Source organism: Typha angustifolia, chromosome 6 (assembly GCF_048772165.1).
Source record: "Typha angustifolia cultivar Huaian chromosome 6, ASM4877216v1, whole genome shotgun sequence".
In the NCBI taxonomy this organism is placed as follows: Eukaryota; Viridiplantae; Streptophyta; class Magnoliopsida; order Poales; family Typhaceae; genus Typha; species Typha angustifolia.
In genome coordinates, this window is record NC_133244.1 from 4542043 (window position 1) to 4563860 (window position 21818).

A 21818-nucleotide genomic window follows, 5' to 3' on the forward strand; every position below is an offset into this window, starting at 1 on the left:
AGATTGAGTTCACTTTTTTTATTTTATGATTCATAAGGAAATCATGTCACAAAGGTCAATTTTTTCTGACTTATTGATTGAATTTGCTGATTTGGACTAAATCCAAGTCCGAGCCCGAGTTAGCCTGAGCTAGTAGGCCGCTTGAGTCGTTTGAGTAGATCGAGTCATTTTCTTAATATGTTTGTGAAACACCAAAACCTCCAAATACATGTGTAAACCGCGTGGGTAAATTCCCCTACGCGGTGTATCACATGACCTATCAGTACAAGGATTTCACAAGGCACACAACAGCACAAATTCACCATAATTAAACTTAACCATAAGAGTCTAGATACAAATTCCACAGGCCACAACAAGCCTTCCATATATACATCAAAAATACAATATTAAAGTCTAAAATACATCATCAATCATAACGCCCTCGCAGGGGCTTAATACAACTAAAAGATATACTGAAAAGAAATGCAGCTACTCCTTGCTACCCGCACCTGTGTCCCCTAGCTCTGAAATAATGCCACCAAGAGGTGGTGAGCTTATAGCCCAGTGAGTAGGATCCATACCATATAAAATAATGACATCACATGTGTATATACATTGTATGCCTATATTTGCTATCAATAACAATATACTTGTTGAGATGGCTTAATATGAGTTACTACATCAATACAATCGATATAGATTATCAGTCACTATCTTGGAACATGCTAGTTCCTAACGTATCAAGATAAGTCCACACAGATATAAAGCTTAATACAATTTTTTATTTGTACACATCTCAATCATAGTGTTTACATGTTATGTATAATAATAAAAGAGCAGTTTAGTCATCTTATGCCTACTAAAGCATTAATCATACTTATCATCGCTCATCGAGCTATTCACCATACAGGGTAAATACTCTCAAGAAACAATCATTTATCACATAATCATCCATCATCTCATATATCGAGGGGGGATATATACACATTTAGCGGTAATGTCACCTACACGTGTATGGCGACACTACAAGTGACCGGTTGTCTGTGGCCATCAGACTAAGGACCTCGGTTGTAAGCCCATATCTCACTCTCTCTAAATCATCACCGCCCTCAGCGGGAGAATCGGGAGCCCTCGGCTCATCAACAGGCGCCCTAACCCTGCGTCGTCGGGTACCGCTAGAGTTATATCCCTGCCTCACAATCATATTCTTCTATCATCATAATCTAGTTTTGACTATGCAGTATAACTATGTGAATGCCACACATGCTCTCGACCTCAGGTGTAGGCCGCTAATAGTATAGTCATATAAAATACACTATACTCTTAACCCTGGGCTGAGTGAGTAAAGGTACTGCTTAGTCAGAATCCGACTACTAATGATAGGTGGAAGTGATGTTGAAACACCCAAACCTCCAAATACACGTGTAAACCGCGTGGGTAAATCCTCCCACGCGGTACATCACATGACCTGTCAGTACAAAGATTTCACAAGGCACACAACAACACAATTTCACCATAAATAACTCAACTAAAGGAGTTCGGATACAAGTTCCACAGGCCACAACAAGCCTTCCAAATATACATCTAAAATACTATGTTAAAGTCCAAAAAAAATACAACGTCATCATCATACCCTCGCAGGGGCTTAATACAACTAACATACGTACTAAAAAGAAAGAAAACGGCTACTCCTCGCTACCCGCACCTGCGTCTCCTAGCTCTGAAATAATACCACCATGAGGGGTGAGCTTACAGCCCAGCGAGTAGGATCCATAGAATCTAAAATAATGACATAACATGTGTATATCCAATATATACCTATATTTTCTAATGATAACGATATGCTTATTGAAATGACTTACCACAATTTACTAAGTCAATGCAATTGATAAAGATTACCAATCACTATCCTGGAATCTGCTAGTTCCTAAACATATTATGATAAGTTCACACAGATATAAAGCTTGAGACAATCTCTTATTCGTGCACATCTCAATCATAGGTTTTACATGTTATGCATAGCAATAAAATAGCAGTTTAGTCATCTCATGTCTACCAAAGCAATAATCATACTTATCATCGCTCACCGAGCTATTCACCACACAGGGTAAATACTCTTACGAAACAATCATCCATCATCACATACATCGAGGGGGGATATATACACATTTAGCGGTAATGTCACCTACACGTGTATGGCGACACTACATGTGACCGGTTGTCTGTGGCCATCAGACTCAGGACCCCGGTCGTAAGCCCATATCTTACTCTCTCTAAATCATCACCGCCCTCGGTGGGAGAATCGGGAGCCCTCGGCTCATCAACAGACGCCCTAACCCTGCGTCGTCGGGTACCGCTAGAGTTATATCCCCGCCTCACAATCATGTTCTTCTATCATCATAATCTAGTTCTAACTATGCAGTATAACTACTTGAACGTCACACAGGCTTCCCGACCTCAGGTGTAGGCCGCTAATAGTATAGACATATATGATACACTCTACCTTTAACCCTGGGCTGAGTGAGTAGGGGTACTGCCTAGTCAGAATTCGACTACTAATGATAGGTGGAAGTGGTGCAGTGTTTATGCGTGTATAAAGCATGTTATAGTCATCATGATCATTACATTCCATATTCACAGCAATCATATATCTATGCAACGGTATACCATACAGGACACATGTAAAGCATTATCATACAAATTAACATCCTCATGATACTATGATGAACAGGTTATAAATAACTACATATGCAAAAGATATAACAGGGAGTACCAATTGCATGCATTAATACTGACATTTCCTACCGTATCATGACAGGTATAATGACTGTAATTATGTTATTCTAGATTTGTATAACTCTACTCGCCTGGGGGCCTTCACGGTATGGTAAAACTCGTCAACTAGTCCGGAATCCCAAAATCTTCCTCACGCGGTGTCAATCCTATTAATTCACGCAAGTAAGCCATTAGCGAACTAATAGAATTAATTATCTTATTAGCACATTTATGTTTGGTACGAGTCAATGGTATCCTAGAAATCTTATGTTATCCCAAAATTAAGGATCATGCTAATCAAATCAGGTGAAAATGATAAACAGGGTTATAGGGTCCAAATGGCCCCAAATGGGCTAGGCTAGAGGCAATGGGTAGACCCAAACCCAACCCACAAAGCAATAGGGCCTTGGTGGGCTGGGGGCCCAGCCACAGCCCACCAAGGTTGGAATAGTGGGCTGCAGACTGCAGCCCACTCCACACCTGCAGCCCATCCGGATCCAAGGCTAGGTGGGCTGCGGCCCGCGGCCCACCCAGACCGGGCTGGTGGGCTGCGGTCTGCAGCCCACCCCAACAGATTAGTGGGCTGTAGACTACTGCAGCGGCACGTGCGTCAGTCAGAGGTTTTTTTTTTTTTTATATTTTGGGGTGTTACAGATGCAGTGTCTATGAATGTATAAAGCATGTCATAGTCATCATGATCGTTATATTTTATATTTACAACAGATATACATATAGAGTATCATCACACTAATGTTTATGCTATATTAACATTCTCATAATATTATGATGAGCAAATTATCAATAACTACATATGTAAAGACATAACATGGTATACTAAATGCATGTATTAATACTGACACTTCTTACAGTGTCATGATAGGTATAATGACTGTAACTATATTATTCTAAATTTTGTATAACTTTACTCGCCTGGGGGGTCTCCACAGTATATTAAATCTCGTCAGCTAGTCTGCTTATCCGGAATCCCAAAATTTCCTTTACTGTCAATCCTATTAATTCACGCAAGTAAGCTATACGTAAGATTAGCGAACTAATAGAATTAATTATCTTATTAGAGCATTTATGTTTGGCAAATACATGAGTCAAGGGTCCCCTCCTAAAATTCACATGATACTAAATTGTCATTACGGGGGGTCAGGCTAATTAAATAAGGTAGAAAAAGATAAGCAGGGTTATAGGGTCTAAATGGCCCCAAATGGGCTAGGCTAGAGGTAATGGGTTAGGTTGGGGGGTATTAGGTTAGGCCCAAGCCCAACTTAGAAGATAAGGAGGAGATAGCTCATGGGCTGCAGTCCAATTGCAGCCCACGGGCTCCATGGGCTGCGGTCTGACCCGCAGCCCACAGGCCTTGCGGGTCCATGGGCTGCAGTCAAAACCGCAGCCCACTACCAGAAGGGCTCATGGGTTGCGGTCTAAGTCGCAGCCCAGCAGGGGTGTGGGTGGGGGGTTAAACCACCCCTACCCTCGCACGCCCTTCCCTTCCAAGGGAAGGAGACAGAGGGAGAGGAGGGGAGGTCCACAGGGCCGGCGGCGCAGCACGAGGCCGGCGGCACGGCCACGAGACCGACGGGTAAGTGAAAGGGGACAAGGTAAAAAAGGGGAGGAGGAGGACCCGACGGCGATGACCGCGCTCCATGGCCGGTGGCCATGGGGAGTCCATCCTCCCTCCCTTCACCAAGGGCCCGAAGCCGTCCTAGGGAGGGGTTTCTCTCTGTCCACCGGAGCCCTCGGATTGGCGGCCGGACGCGGGGTCGTCGGCCGCCGAGGTTGATCACGAGAGGGAGGGGAAATTAACTACTGAAATTAATAGCGGGGGGTAGGAGGCTTACCAAAGAGGGGGTTGGTCGGCAGGCTCGACGGCTCTCGGTCCGGGGCTTCGTCAGCTCCGGCGTCGGCAACCCGAGAGAGAGATGAGAGGGAGAGGGGTAGTGAGGTGGAGAAGTGGTGCGGTGGGGGGAGGGGGGAAGGGGGATTAATGGAGGTGGGGTAGGTGGTGTGCACGGGGAGGGAAAGGGAAGAAGAAGGAGAAGAGAGGACGGAGGGGGTGGCAGGTGCCTATGCGTGCGTCACGAGATTTTTTTAAAAAAAAATCTAAATTGGGGTGTTACAGTTTGGCTTAGTGATTTACTTACCTTATTAGTTTGTGTCAATGTATGGTTCAGTTCGAACTAATTTATGATTTGTTTTAGTTTGGTTCTAACCGAGTCGGATAGGAGGATATTGGGCTCAAGGGATTAATTAAATTTATTTACCTTATTTGTTTTATCTACTTATGTAGTTTAGTTAGAATCCTAGTTGTTTATGTCATTTACTTATTTGCATGAGCTAGTTGGATAGCAACATAGTCTGAGTAAGAAATTAGTTTAAAGTCTTTGAATTGCAGGAAATTATAGTCTGTGCACTTTTGGGAAATATTCATAAGATATTCATATGAGATCCAAATAATATGAAACTAGATAGAGTAGATCGATGACGTCTTGATACGATTCGACCATGTGGGTTAGGTCAATTGAGTCAGTTGAGCCAAGTCGAGTTAAATTGAGTTAGTTAGATTTATCTTATTGTTTCAAATTTAAAATAAAACAGATAATCCGTATATGAATCTATTCCGTTGGGATATTTTACTCCTATAATTAGAAGCGGACATGTGTTTGTTATGATCGTTGAATGATCTGAGTTTAACCAAATTATTCTTATCATCTTTATCTTTTATTATAGCTATTAGATCGCCTTTATCTTTATAAGAGTAGATTTTAACTATAGAACCCTTCCGAACTTTCAAAATCTAGCCAACATCCTTAATCATGAGCCACCCTACTACGGCCGTCTATTGCCACCCTTATCCGTTCGTCACCCTCTAATGACCGCTGTAATGTCGGATATTTACTGATCTTCTCCCTTCTGACTTTCCTCTACTATTTTAATTATAACTTTTCATCCCAACATCGTATTTACCTAAAACTAGAGCTATTAGAACCGTAAGTCACGAGGCTATCATTCATATCACAATTTTCTTACCTCTAGGTCGATCTAGATCTGATTCATAACATTAGTATTAGAGTCGACGTTCATTGGACGATGGTTAACATGCAATCCAAGACGAATAAGGAAGGAGCAACCATAGAGGATCAGGAACTCATCTCTATTTCTGTGGGTGTTTTCCTATCACAACACCGCCACTAGCAACTGTCAGTGACAAGCCACCTGTGTGGGCAAAGGCATTGATAGAGTCCGTTCACTCGTTGCGAGAATCATCGAATGAGAACTTGAATGAGATGCAAACATCTCTCAAGGCCTCGATCCAAACCTTGATAGAGGACATACTAGCCACCCTCCATCGCCTTGCGTTGCCCGTGCTGTCGGCCATGGCCGAAACGCCCCCCCACAGTGAGCAAAATCCAAACTGAGAGGGAGGGGACGAGCTGGCCTAAACCGCCACTATGACCCCTCCTTCGGCAGCAATGGAGGCCAGTTCCTCCACTACCACAAACCCTCCCAGCCGCCGCAGCCATGTGATGGATCAAATTTATTTATCTTATTTGTTTTATTTGTTTATGCAGTTTAGTTAGAGTCCTAGTTGTTTAAGTCATTTACTTATTTGCATGAGCTAGTTAGATTGCATTATAGTTCGAGTAAGAAATTAGTCTAAAGTCTCTAAATAGCAGGAAATTATAGTCTTAGCATGTTACGAACCAGATTTGGATCGATCCAGACGTAGGAAAAATATGAAAATTGAGGTAGTGGTAGCCTTATGAGATAGGGTTCTAATGGCATTGGTTTCACGTAAATTGGATGTTTGGATGAAAAGATATAATTAAAATAGTGGAGCAAAGTCAGAACAGGGCAAAATAGTAAATATCCAACGTCACGGCGGTCGTTGTCGGGTGGCAGATGGCTAAGGGTGGTGGTGGACGGCCATATGGTAGCATTGCTGCTGGAGGTGATGGTAGCTATGGGTTGGAGGTAAAATTTTGGTTTCTAACTTAAATCTACTTCTAAGAAATTAAAGACGATCTAATGGTTATGATAAAAACGATAAATGTGAGATTAAGAAAAACTAAACTCAATTAATTCTTAATACTTGGATGTTTGGATGAATAAAACTCAGCCCTCTTATATATAAAGGTCAAGTACAATGAGTCATATTCGGACTTAGCCCTAAAAACTTGAATTAGGATTTGCTTTAGAGGCTTATATGATTTAATTGAACTTGCCTTAGTGGCTTACATGACTTAACTAAGCTTGCCTTAAGGGTTTACATTAAAGATAAACATGACCTAGAGATAAACATTACTACTTAGCTAAATCAGCTTTCCTTATTCTTTTCGAAATGTTTTTTCATTATGCCACAAATAAAATCCTAATCTGGAGAAACTTTGAATAAGAAAGTTGTAGATCAGGACGTCTTCGATCTTCTCCAAGTGGTCTCATAATATTTGGTCAACTGATAAATATCTGTAGAATATTTTTCTGAAATTGCGCAGAAGTTAACGAACTTAGCTAATTAAATAAATTTTAACCTACTTAGATTCTAATTAAACTACATAAGCAGAATAAATAAGATAACTAGACTCGATCCATCAAATCCAATGCCCTCATGATGCGATCTAATCTGATCTGGTTCGCATCAGTCCAGTTTTGGAGAATATTCATAAGATATTCATATGAGGTCCAATAATATGAAAGTAGATAGACTAGATCGGTGACGTCCTGATCTACAATTTTTATATTTGGACTATTTTTCAATTCTGATTCTATCTGGGGCAGAACAAAGTTACAATTTGAGGAAGAGTTGGAGGACAATTTAGATAGGTTAAATTATTTATTTTTTCTTTGGTTTAGGACTTTTTGTTTTATTCTCTATAAGTAGGAACTTATGACTTGTATCTTATATATGCTTTTGAATTATTGAATAGACTATTCTTTTATTCTCTCTCTATTTCTCTTGGCCCTAGCCTTATCTTTCATCTCTGACTTTTTCCTCTTTGTCTCTCTTTGCCTTAACCATCTCCACCTTCCGTATGGTTCTTATCTTTGTTCATTACTATAGTTGTAGGCCAATCATAATCTAGCTATCTATTATATCAATTTGGTATCAGAGCTCCAATACCCTAAGCTGGTCTGCATCACTCTTCTTTTGGACATCTTAGGTAGATCCGTTGGTGATCCTTCGACCACCCTTAGGTTGGGTCATATCATCTTACATTTTAGTTAGTAAAATACTATGTAATATATTGGACTTTTGTTATGAGTGGTAGTTCTTTTAATGAATAAATTAGAGGACTTTATAGAGTATCACACGCAACAATAATATATTCTCCTCAATTAAGAAAATACAAGTATACAAGTTCACTAATATATGTGTATACATATATGAGCTGCGTATCCTAGGCGTATCATATCCTTATTTGTTGTATTGGCATATCCGTATCGTATCGTATCTTGTATTTGTATCGTCCTGTATCATTTCTTGTATCCGTATTCATATTCATGCTTCAAAAAAAATGCTAGGGCTTGGTAGACTTGATTTGGGCAAAACATTACTGTAGGAAGATGCAAACAAGTACGAGGAAAACCACAATTCTGATAAATTTATTGTATTAGCACCACTGAAACAAATTGTGAGAATTTTGTCTTCAAGAAGACTTAATTTTCTATGTTCTTTAACTATCTAGGAATGGCCTGATTTTTGTATTACTTGTGCTACAGTTATTGATCTTTATGTAGCTAGGTGATCTACTTGTAGTAGATCTTTTTGGTTGAGTATCATTCTTAGTTCATTTTTCACATTGGAATCCTACATGCAAATAAATAGATCACCTACATGCAATTGTTCTTGCAATTTGTCAAGATAAATAGATCAAGCCTAGGAGGACTAATTGTATAAATATCCTACCAAAGGGAAACTTGATAAAGGGGTAGGTCTCCATGAGACCCACTAGGATAGCTTCCATTTGTAGAAGAATACGTTACTGATCACCATCTGAGCTCGTGCTACTAGGATGCCACCAATATTCTTCGAGAATTAGAATTAGTGTTATAGAGGTATAAATGATCTTTGATAGTGGAGTTTTGTTCATCCTTATAAAACAGGACTAGTTCCTGCACAACTACTTGTGATTATGAATTGTCGTGTTGGCATAGTACCGGCATGAGGCACTAGGGTGTCTCATGAGACCTGATGGAAGGACTGAGCGAGATGATCTGTAAACAAGTTGACTATTTATTTTGTTGCGAAGCTTTTATCGTTGATGACACTCTCCTCGTTGCCACCTCCCTCATCCTTCTCCTCTCCATGCCCTAGAGGTGAGATTGGAGAAGCCAATTGGGAATGGGGATGACAGACAAATGGATCTACAAAGCGGATCTAACTTAAAGTAGCAGATCAACCTCTAGGGCACAAAGAGGAGAGAGATGAGGACTTCAGCGACAATGAATAGGAGAGGCTTGTCGACGAGTGTGGCATGGTAAGCAGTCTCCCTCTCCCTCTCTTTCTCTAGTCTTTTTCTCTCCTCTTTTACATGGGCCCGGCGGTGGAACCTCTAGTATTGAAATATAGTTGGCAAGTGGCACAGCATGGCAGGAACCTCTAGTATTGCGGTATATTCGGCAAGTGTTGCGGCATGTGTCGTGCCATGCCACATGCACGACAATCCGTGACTGATGAACCAGCAGTTGAAAGTACCAATCCTCTAGATTGTCGGCTGTTAAAACTATAAGACATTCTTTTATCCTAGTGTGTCCCAAGTGTCTAACCTTACATATCGGATGTTAAATGATTTCTATAGGCAAATTTAACACCAGAATTAGACTGGATTTTGCAGAATGAGTGATAATATTTTCCACAATTCATTATGCACTTATTAGGAAAGGAAAACCAAAAATTGGTGTCATGCATCATCTAGAATCTTTTATGGTTTTGCTTGATCAGGTGTTGCAACTTACAAAGTGATGATAATGGACACCAAAAACTTTTGAGGCTTGTTTAAGCCTTATGCTTGTAAATTAGTGCTTAAATCCGTGTTAAAATTGACAATACTGTTTTTTAATTAAATATTTGCCACCTTTTTTGATGTAATCTGTCCCAATCTTCTTCTTCAGTTCTTGATTTCATAAATGATGATGCAGTGGAGAGTGCATCTCTTGTCATTTCCTATATAATTGATGCAGACTGCCTTGTTGCTAGCAATCTACAGTCATCTTCATGCCTGGTGAAAATTGTGATACATGAATCAGTAAGTATAGTGCACTGAATTGCTACTTCAGTTGCAGTGCGTGGAGTTTTGGAAATTCACAACCTTCACCACCAAGATCTTCTTTTTGTTATTTAGGTTACTGTTTGATGTACCAAGTCTGAGCTCTGAAGAAAAAGGTATTTATCACTGATTTCTTGCACAGGTGGCACACTATCCGTTGTCCGAGGGTTTGGCAAATTGAGCAATTTTGTGGTATAATAAGGTACATCTATTATCAGGTCATCTCGTTGCTATTTATCTTAGCAAACTACACTGAATTATCTGTTTTTCTGCATTTGAAATAGTAATCTAGTTTGGCAGATATGAAGATTATTATGTGCTTCTTATCTCCTAATATGAAAAATTCATGCCTTTTAACTCTAAACATGTGCTAGTATATAGAAAGAAAACATGATCTGCAATTCAATTTAGGTTTGTCGAAATAGATTAAAAAGCAAGTAATGTGGGTGTCAATGTTAACATGTGTCAAGTGCTTGTTGCCTACAGGCTAGTAATTTGTCGCATCGAGGCTATATTGTAAGTTATATATTTTATTCTTTTAGGTCTTGTTTGGTTTTAGGCTAAGCTATGAACTAGATTAGCTGACCCAATTTCTTAGTTTTTATTTGGGTACCTTGAACTAGGTTAAGGTAATTTGGTGTTTAGTTTTGAATTAGATTAAGAGTGTATTTATTATTTGTGATGTGATGTGAAAAAGTGGAAAAATTATTAGTTTTGGAGGGAAATGGATAATATGTAAATTTGATGGACAAAAAAATCCTTCTCATGTAATGATGGTGGTCATTATTATAATTTATGAATATTATGTGGTATCTATAATAGTCATTTATGAGCTTAAGTGTATTTTTCAAATGATTTGTTGGTTTATATGATGTCTATAGTAGCTATTTGTGGGCATAAGTGCATATTTAAAATGATTTGTTGTCTTGCATTTTATAAGCACCGACCTGCCTTATCCCTGCACTATTTAGTAAAAAGTGCGGGCATGTAGCTTTAACCCTATAACTGGCTTGTTGTTAGCTCGCAAAGGGAACACAATGCTTGACTATTAAGCCCACAAATGAAACACAATGCTTGCCATTAAGTCCGCAAACAAAACACAATACTTGAGTATTAAATTCACAAGCATAACACAATCATTGACTATTAAGTCCACAAACGGAACACAATACTTGCAATTAAGCCCGCAAACAGAACATAATGCTACTCAATTAATCCCGCAAACAGAACACAATTGGTGAGTGGTTCACGATTGAGTCCTCAAATTGCTTAGTAAGCTCACAAACATAAGACAAATAAAAAGCCTAAGCCTGCAAACAACGCTATTACATTGCCTATCCATACATGTAAACATCCAAAAACCACCAAAATTACTTAAACTGAAAATGAACATCAATATATCATTTTACATTATATTACAACAATTCACCATTTTGAACTACATTCTTACTAATTCATTGAAAAAATGATAATTGCATTAAATGGTCTGAAAATTTAAGTAGAATTTAATACAAACACCCCAAATTGTTTCTCCAAACACCTTTGAAAAAGGAATACAAAATAAAATTGCATATTAAACCTAGACTTCTACTCATCCTTTTTAGCTTGCATATAACAAGCTAGCTCCAATCAAACAAACTAATCTGTGGAGTAAAATAAACAAAAATAATTTTAAGTCTAATGAAACAAATTGAAGAAAATGACAAATATTATAAAATGCAAGTCACAAAAACAAACTGTACTTTATTCCTCCAAAATTATCTAAAGTATCCAAACAAAAAAAAATTAAATCAATCCATAGGAAAAATCATACAGGATCCTTTAATTGCACTTTCTCATAACTACATATTAAAATTCTTATATGAATTTTTTTTTTAATTTAACTAAACATACCCTAATAGAAGTCAGCACAACTTCTTAGCTAATGAATAAATTTACAAAATTAAAAGCCATCCAGGTTTTGATTATTACTTTTGACAAATTGAAAGCACACATAGCTTACTTGGGAAAGTAACATTGAGATAAGTGGGAATTTCAATAATTACATATTAGCCTTGTCAAGGCACCCCAATAAATTAGATAAAAAGTCTATGATACAAACTGTTTCCCTGTGTATGCTAGCCTTAGGGACACAACTAGAAAAAACGAATTGCATACATAATGCTTAACAATTTGGATGACACACAAAATTGGGGTGCCAATCTAAGCACAAGAACTTTGTGCAGAAGAAAATAACTGAAATGGTAAGGAACTAATAAAAGCATAACCCACCTAACTCACAAATGATTTAATAGTGTTTCTCACAAATAGATATTCTAAAACATGTGTGAACAAAATATGACTTCTGTGTATCAAAACCATAAATCATACAATTTGTAGGTCAAAACTTAAATGCATTGAAGTTGATTGCTCGTTCACTCAACTGAAATGTCCTATCTTCAATTGACCAAAGATAGACCAACTGTTCCACCATTAGTGTGTTGCCATCAATATGTGAAAATTGAATCAAATGGTGAAATGACATGTTCTTAACTATTTCATAATGAGCTGGCCTAACCGCATTCTTAGTGATTATTTTGTTATAACATCTATTATATATTCTGACCATGTACTTATCATTTGATTCCTTTTTAACCACAACTTTTATTTTACATGATCGAATTGCAAACAGAAAAAAGGAACATGAGTATATAGAGATTAATTGTCTATAAAATAAACAATAGTAGTATTTACATAAAACAAAATTTATTATACAACAATAGCAAAGAAATTACATGATCACGAGATGCAACAATAAACCATCTGAAAAATTGAAATTATACAAATTAATAGAGAGCTTCCGGACAATATAACTATAGTCAAACATTGGGTTCTGTTAGCAGGCTTACAACAAGCCAGTTGTGGGCTTAATCGCAAGTATTGTGTTTCATTTGTGGGCTTAATTGTCAATCATTATGTTCTGTTTGTAGGCTTACGACGAGCCAGTTGTGGGGTTAAAGCTGGATGCCCGCATTCTTTACTATATAGTGGTGGGTAAGGCAGGTTGGTGCTTATAAGACGCAAGATAATAAATCATTTCAAATATGCACTTATGTATGCAAATGATTATTATAGACACTATATAAGCCAACAAATCATTTCAAGTTGTCGTTAGTTTAATCTTAGAGACTAATTAGACTTTAAGTTAAATTAACTTAGGGTACTCAAATTACTAGTATGTCCTTAGATATCCATATCCATAGTCGTTAGTAAACTCGAGCATTAACTAAAGTAAAAGAATATCTCCCAAATCCTTCTTCCCCTATCATCTGTGCTCCTCCCAAACCCCTTTTTTCCAAACTCAACCATGCTCCTCCTGAAACCCATTTTTATCAAACCCAACTGGGCTCCTCTCAAACCTAATAGAAGCATCAAATCAACTATCTCTGTCGTCTATCTTCTAATCTCAAAATTTATCTAGGAGGATAAAGGGCTCTCGAAGAGTAAAGCGAAGGTTCAGGATTTGGAGCAGCAACTCACCACTACATCACAACAGGTATGTTTCTGCTCTGTAGTTTTACTTATTAATCAAATGAGAAGAGAAATGTAGCATATCGATATGCCCATTTAGAGATTGATTTATATTTTATCAAGTGACCAGTGCTCATAGTCAGATTGCTACAAAAAAAGATGTAACAAACTTCTCTTCGATGCTTGTATTTAGATTCTCAAAAAGGACTGTGTACGAATAAATGGAAGCCTTCTCTGATGATCAAAATTTAGAATGCAATTTGTGAGCCCAGATGTGTGAAGGTTTGAAGATCCGAAGATAATATTATATAGGCTACATGATTTTGAAGAATCCATTCGAATCCCAACAACGATTTTTATTTTATTTTATTTTATTTTTACGATGAGTCTATTATGAGTTTCTACTTTGCAGTTTACAACTAATAATAGTAATTGAAATGAAGGATGTAATAATATATGAGTAGACAATATAAACATTAGAGTCTACTTAAATTGTTGGTTAATATCATGTGTTTGTAGTCTTGTTATGCACATGTCGTATATTTGTAGAAATATTACATATAGAGCTATTTTCTCAAAGTACGCCTGCATATAATTTTCTTAACATTTGCATGGTTGGTTAATGAAAAAGGTTAATTCTAAGAAGAATATTTTGTATATTGAGGTCATACATTGTTATGTATATGCTAGTTACATACTTGTCATATAGTTTTGTTTGTTCCTAGAGCTGATAGATGCCTCCAGCACTAATCTTATAAAAAATATATAAAGTATAAATTGGTTCATTCCACATTAATCTTATATGTAGTTTTGTTTGTGGTGGAAATTCAAGCTTATAGAACCTTCATCAATCATCTTATTCCAATAACTCATACATGAAGAAGGACTATTATGGTAATAGGGCAATGCAATTAGGTCATCAAATACCTAAGCAAGACTCCTCCTCAACTCATTCAACTAATCAATCTCACCATGAAGTGTTCTGGAATTATAGCATAATTGTAAGCAATCATGAAAATTACACACAGAGTGATTGTACTTATAATAACATAAGAGTTATTAGCTAAGGCAAATGACCAGAAAAATATAAAATAACACTGTAGTAATTTTTACATATAATTGAAGTATATCATAACAACAAATAGAAGTATCACAACAATCCCAAATAGTTTAAAAAATAGCCGATCTCTCGAGTAATTTTTTTATTTTTATCAAAGATATAGCAATAATGAGATTGAAACATTATCAACACATAATATGAATGCATATAATTAATGATCGATTGAAATAGGAGAAAATTAAAATAAAAAAAATGAGCTCCATATGGCATATCATGCTTGTCACGATAAAAAAAAAATAAAAATAAAATGTGTTTCCAACCTCACAGCTGATTAAGGAAAATTTTGTAATAACTATTTTAGATTTTTAATCCTAAAATTATACCTCTAACCTAGAGTAGTGTATTCTAATATTTACTTACAATCAACACTAATATTTAATAATTTTTATGTGACATAAAGTACAAAGAAAAAATGAAAGTTAACTAAAAATACCCTTCGTTTGACGTATCAATTTAAATTAAGTTTTCTCATTTATTATAGGTATGCGGATGGTAAATCATTTGCAGTCTTTTTCGGCAGGACCGTTACACGGAGGTTCGAGTAGTAGCGCATGCCAGCATGAACTGGTGGAAGGACTGGCAGCTGCGAGAGCATCATAGTTGACATGGTCGGAGCTACAAAAAGAGCGGGAAGACCTTTGACCTGGGCTGGGGGGATCTGAACCGAGCTCCTGAGCTTGAAGACGATGAGCTCCGGTCCTTGGATCGTCATTCTTTCAACCAAGATTTTTTCAAGAAGAGTTGCCCTTTTGAAAGAAAAAAAAAAAAAAAAGGAGCTCAAATGGTTTGTTCATCTTTTAAAAAAGGAACAATAGTTGAAGGATAAAATTAGGTTTGGAAGGCGAGGTGCAGGCCTGTTATGTAAAAAGGAACAATAGTTGAAGGATAAAATTAGATTTGGAAGGCGAGGTGCAGGCCTGTTATGTAAGCGCCAATTCCCAGTTATTTCTTTTTCTTTTTCGGTATGCCGCTCCACGAGCAAGGAGAGTCGCGAGCGGAGCGAGAGAACGAAGTGGGCTCTGGTAATGTTGGAATTTACACCTATTTGTATCTATTTAGTAATCAGTCTTCTAGTTTCTTTGATCGCACTCGGTGTTACTTTTCCATTTGCTAGTATTATTTTATTATAAGTATGCTATGCATACTCGTAAGTATGTAATTAGGTATACGGGTGTGAACGTAGAGAAGAGATAGATAAGAAATTTGAATGAGAAGATTGGGCAAAAGAATTGATCAAGAACTTTCAGTTTGTGTAATGAGATATCTGGACAGTATGAGATAGGGAAAGAACTTTTAAAATAATTTTAGTAACTTTAAGAATAAAATTATAATCAAGCTTATGTGTGGAATAATTTAAATAATATTTCTAATCTAGAATAGGAATAATTTGATATTTACTCTCTAGAATACAAAAAAAAGATAATCCTAAATTGAGCTGGGCCTTTCAAAATTCAAATCTCTTATGCCCCAAATATTATTTTGTTTACATGCAAACCCAATAGAAGCAACTGAAATTCCCAACACAATTATCACACTTCAGCTGAACGAAACTAGCATTCCTCAATGGACCTTTTGACAGAGGTGACCCAAAATGAATATTAAGTTATGTAATAAAAGGAAAAAAGATTGCTCAGAATGGAGAGTCTGTGACTAAACACAATAGGGAAAATGTCAATTCCCCCCTATATAAGAAGGGACATTTTCAATATCTTAAATTGTAAAGAAGAAAAGAAAATGGAAAGAAATGCAATAAAGACTAAAATATAAGATAGATCAATATCTGACTTGGTATGTTTCACATTCATTATTTATTCCTCTCAATAACTACACATTTATAAGATATGTAGAAGTCTATCTAAAACAACAACTGAGGATTAAGTATCAGCACTAGAAGTAAGGGCAAAATATATACTAGACTATGTATGCATGGGTAGCCAATTGTACCTGCCATTAAGTTAAAGTCATTTAAGTCATTCAGATAAATCTTCTGAAAAAAAGAAAAGAAATCAAATTCAACCTTTACCCAAAGAAAGAGAATAAAACATCAGTCCATTTCTTTTTTTCTTTTTGGAAGGATAAAAGAACAAAACATCAGTTAAGATCTGGCAAGGATAGTTTGAAGGAATAAAATCCAGTGCAAAACTTAAATCAAATGTAAAGGAATTGACAGGCAGAAACTCATGGACTTAGATCTGCCTTTATATGAATATGGGAAAGTGTTAAAAGACTAATCTGCAAGGATGTTGTTAAGTACAGATATTTTTCTGCTTTATTCATTCTTTGCAATCATGTAAATAATATAGAAAAAGAAACTTCTCTGCAAATATATTGTGGTTTGAAGTTTCATCTGAGACAAAAACAATCAAGTTTCCAAATTTGAGATCGTTGCTTTATAAATTAAACCCTAAATTTTTTTTCTCTCTCTCCTCAACCCCTTCCCTTCTCTTCTTCCTCTTTTTCCTTCATTTTCTTCTTTCTCACTGTTGGATTTACGCCGTGGAATCGGCCTGCCGGAGCTATCGGAGACCACCATGTGACTCCTTGGTAAGCCCTCTCCCACCTTTCAATTTTAATTAAAGTTTAATAAAGTAAATTAGAAATACCTAAATTTAGGTTTCTCGGCTTCATCGGCAAATCAGGCCGGCTGGCGGCTTCGGGTCGCAATTGCTTCGTCACCGGAAGCTTCGTGCTTTAAGCCTGATGTCGATGATATCTTTTATGCGGCCTTCGTGGCTCGGGTTATGGCTAGCCATGGGTGGAAAGTTTTACACTGTTGATCGCTGTGGTCGACCTTCCCTCTAGTGCAGGTCGTCGAGGTAGCTAGGGAAGCTCCGACGAGGTCGATAAGCTGCCGACGACAATGGTCGCCAGCGATGCTCTCTCTCTCTCTCCCTTCCCTTTTCTCCTCTCTTCTTTCTCCCTCACTGATCTTGTTGGGGAAGAAAAAGGTTGGGCTCGGGTTCAACTCGAGCCAACCTTTTTCCTTCTCTCGGGTTCGGGTTTGGGTTGCGGACCCGACTCGACCCGACCTCTAGCCTTCTCCCTTTTAAGTTTTTGGATTTGGGTCAGGTTGGATCCGAATCCAAGGAACCCGATCCGGTTCCATTAGTTAATTGTTTTGGGCCTTGGGCCCAATCCATTTAAGTGTTGGTTGGGTGGGCTGCGGGCCAATTGCAGCCCAGCCCAACTGATTTGGGCTTATTTTGGCCCAAATTATTAATTTTTGAGTTAAATTATAAAATTTTTTTAATATTTAAAATTTTTATTGTTATTTATTATTAAAGATGGTGATTTTTAGCACGTGAGCTAGGGATTTGAGATTTAGTTATCTTGTCTAGACTCAGGTGAGTGGGTTCACTCACATATTTATTTATTTATTATTATATTTCGTACATTGTCAGACTATGAAATTTTCTGTGTGTAATTTTATTTATTTCATCCTTACGTGCAAATTTAATTGTTACATTTTCTGTGTGCATTTAATCATTATACTCAGTGCATCCCGACAGGGTTTTGATTTTGTTTTGATGCAGCATAGAAAGGTGATAGCTTATGCATCTAGACAACTTAAGATTCATGAGAAGAACTATCATACTCATGATTTTGAGTTGGCTGCGGTGGTTTTTGCACTAAAGATTTGACGTCACTACCTTTATAGAGTATCTTATGAAATTTTTACTGATCACAGGAGCCTTAAGTATATCTTCACTTAGAAAGAACATAACTTGAGGCAGCTCAAGTGGCTAGAATTAATCAAGGATTATGATGTTAGTATCAATTACCATCTTGGGAAGGCAAATGTGGTAGCCGATGCCTTGAGCAGGAAATCATCAAAGGGACACTTATCAGCACTTACTTGTCAACAGTGTATTATTAAAGAATTCAGACGTTTGAAGATTGAAGTAACATCAAATCCAGAGAAAGCAGCTATTTGCAGTCGGCTAGTGGTCAAACCTACACTTTTAGCTCACATCTAGGTTGCTCAATTAGAGGATGCCAACCTCAAGAAGATCTTGGAAGGATTAGAAAAAAGGAGAAGCTGCTGGCTATTCGAGATCGGATGGAGGACTAGTCAAGTACCAAAATTGAGTCTGCGTCCCAGCCAGTGAAGAGTTAAAGAATGAAATTATGTTAGAGGCTCACGGTTTAGGATTCAGTATCCACCCAGATAACACAAAAATGTATAGAGATTTGCGAGAAAACTTCTGGTGGAATGGCATGAAGAAGGAGATAGCTAACTTTGTGGCCAAATGTCTCATTTGTCCGCAAATCAAAGTTGAACACAAAAAACCTATAGGGATGTTACAACCTTTGCCTTTATTGGAATGCAAGTGGGAGGACGTGACTTTGGACTTTATCTCAGGACTTCCCCGCACTAGATCAAATCATGATGCAGTTTGGGTGATCGTGGATAGATTAACTAAGTCTGCTTACTTTTTGGCTATTCGTATGACTTATTCCCTAGATCGTCTTACACAATGATACACTTAGTTAGGATCTTTTCTTATTGTATTAGGTGTTTATTTTCATTAAAATAAAATTCCTGTAGGTCGCGTTCGAACGCAGGTGGAGTCGCGTTCGAACGCTTGTGTACCCTTGTGAATGCCTTGTGAATGCTTGCGTTTGTGAACACCCGCGTTCGAACGACTTGTGAACGCCTGTGTCGTGTTTGCAAATCCAGAGAAGGGGCTTTTTGAGTGCGTTCGAACACGATCGGGCGCGTTTAAACGCGATCGACAGGAATCCTTTAGAATTAGGATTTCATATTATTTTAGGACTTGCTAGCTAGCCTCTATAAATATGTGGATGGCAACCAACTTCATAATGCAATTGGATTTTTGATTTCTTGCTTCCTATTTTCTCTAGACTCCTCCCTCCTCCTTCTTCACCATCCTTCCACCTCTACCGTCGGCAAAGTTTCTCCTCACTTCTAATCTCCCTCGTCTGTCGAGTCACCCCTCTTCTTTGAGATCTCGACCATTTCGTTCCTTTCGTCTACTTTCCTTACTTCCATAATCCACTCTCATCGTTATACCCATCCATAACTCTAACATCCACTTCACCCGTCACCACCATCATCACCCACGTTATTATGTGTTTTCGTCCCTACTACAGTTCGAATCTACAAAGAGCATAAAGACAAAAGTTGTAGATTAGGATGTTACGGATCCAACCCAATTGGTTCGTAATTTTATGACTACCAAAAAATATCTGACGAATATTTTCCTACGGTTATGCGGACTGATTTCTGCAATAAATTCAGATCTTAAGGAATTATTCCATAGCCGATCTTTTGGTTCCGGATCCTATCAATTTGGTATTAGAGCCTATCAATTTGATATTAGAGCCTATCAATTTGGTATCAAAACCTATCAAGTGGTATCAGAGCTTATTTTTTGGTATTAGAGCCTAACACACAACTTTATATTAGGGAGATTATTCGACTCCATGACGCACCTTTGTCTATCGTGTCTGATCAAGATCCTCGTTTTGTTTCTAAATTCTGGCGTAGTCTTCATTCAGCTATGGGGACACGATTGAGATTCAGTTCAGCTTATCACCTGCAAACTGATGGACAATCGGAGAGAACTATCAAACCATTGAGAATATGTTGCGAGCATATTCTTTGGAGTGGAAAGGAAATTGGGGATGATCATCTTCCACTCATAGAGTTCTCATACAATAATAGCTACCATTCGAGTTTAGGACTAGCACCTTATGAGGCGTTGTATGGTAGAATATGCAGATCTCCACTTTGTTGGTTTGAGGTTGGTGAAAGACAGTTATTGGGACCGGATATAGTACAAGATGCCACACAGAAAATCATTAAAATCAAAGAAAAGCTTCTTACAGCTCAAAGCCGTCAAAAGAGGTATATTGATAACTGGAGAAGAAACCTTGAGTTTCAAGTGGGCAATATGGTTTTTCTAAAGGTGTCACCTTGAAAAGGATTGATCAGGTTTGGTAAGAAAGGCAAGTTGAGTCCTCGCTTTATTGGGCCTTTTGAGGTGTTAGAGCGCATTGGAGAGGTGGCATACCAAATAGCATTGCCACCTAAGTTATCTAAGGTACATAATATCTTTCATGTATCTATGTTGAGAAAGTATGTGCCTAGTGCAAACCATGTGATCGACTTCGAGCCTTTGGAGATTCGAGAAAATCTATCTTATGAGGAGCAACATGTGAAAATTCTAGAGACTCAGCAAAGAACTCTTTGCAATAGGGTAATCTTTTTCGTGAAGATTTTATGGCAAAACTACAAACCGGAAAAAGCAACTTGGGAGCGTGAAGATGAAATGAGGGAAAAGCATCCGGAGCTATTTCCTTAATCTTCATAGTGACTATTATGGTATTACTTTATCCTTTCATTACATTAATTTTAATTTCGATGACGAAATTTCTTTTTGTTGGTAATAGTTGTAAGAACCAGAAAAAAAGGGTTGAGAGGGGAGGGTGCACATGCTCTGCATGTGCAACCCCCTCCCCTTTCCCTCTCCGGCACGCGACGAGGCGCAGGGAGAAAATCTCGCCGAATCCAAATCCAATTCAGATTTGGGATCTTTGCTCTATAAATTAAACCCTAAATTTTTTTTCTCTCTCTCCTCAACTGCCCCCAGCCTCCTTTTCCCTTCTCTTCTTCCTCTCCTCCTTCGTTTTCTTCTTTCTCACCGTCAGAGTCACGCCGTGGAATCGGCCTGTCGGAGTGCCGCCGGAGCCATCGGAGACTACCACGTGACTCCTTGGTAAGCCTTCTCCCACCCTTCAATTTTAATTAAAGTTTAATAAGGTAAATTAGAAATACCTAAATTTGGGTTTCTCAGCTTCATAGGCAATCAGGCCGGCCGACGGCTTCGGGTCGCAACCGCTTCGTTACCGGAAGCTTCATGCTTTAAGCCCTGTGTCGATGATATTTTCTAGTAGGCCCTCGTGGCTCAGGTTGTGGCTGGCCATGGGTGGGAAGTTTTTTACTGTTGGTCGTCATGGTCGACCTTCCCTCTAATGCAGGTCGTCGAGGTCGCTAGGGAAGCTTCGACGAGGCCGATAGGCTGCCGACGACAATGGTCACTGGCATTGCTCTCTCTCTCCCTTCCCTTTTCTCCTCTCTTCTTTCTCCCTCACCGATCTCGTTGGGGAAGAAAAAGGTTGGGCTCGGGTTC

At 38.1% G+C, this 21818-nt stretch overlaps 1 protein-coding gene across 20 annotated transcripts in view; it reads left to right on the plus strand.

Annotated features, from left to right (window-relative positions):
- LOC140761787 (pentatricopeptide repeat-containing protein At2g20540) overlaps positions 1-15668 on the plus strand; it is a 28916-nt gene extending 13248 nt beyond the window's left edge. Inside the window, exons 2-6 of one of the 20 annotated variants that reach the window (XM_073099279.1) lie at positions 9877-10010; positions 10107-10233; positions 13001-13073; positions 13492-13566; positions 13735-14049. The gene's annotated coding sequence lies outside the window, so the exon portion shown is untranslated. Of the gene's footprint in view, positions 1-9876; positions 10011-10106; positions 10234-13000; positions 13074-13491; positions 13567-13734; positions 14051-15142 lie in introns of those variants that run through there. The other 19 variants (XM_073099272.1, XM_073099273.1, XM_073099268.1 and 16 more) reach the window with 19 other exon arrangements.
- The last annotated feature ends 6150 nt before the right edge of the window (positions 15669-21818 follow it).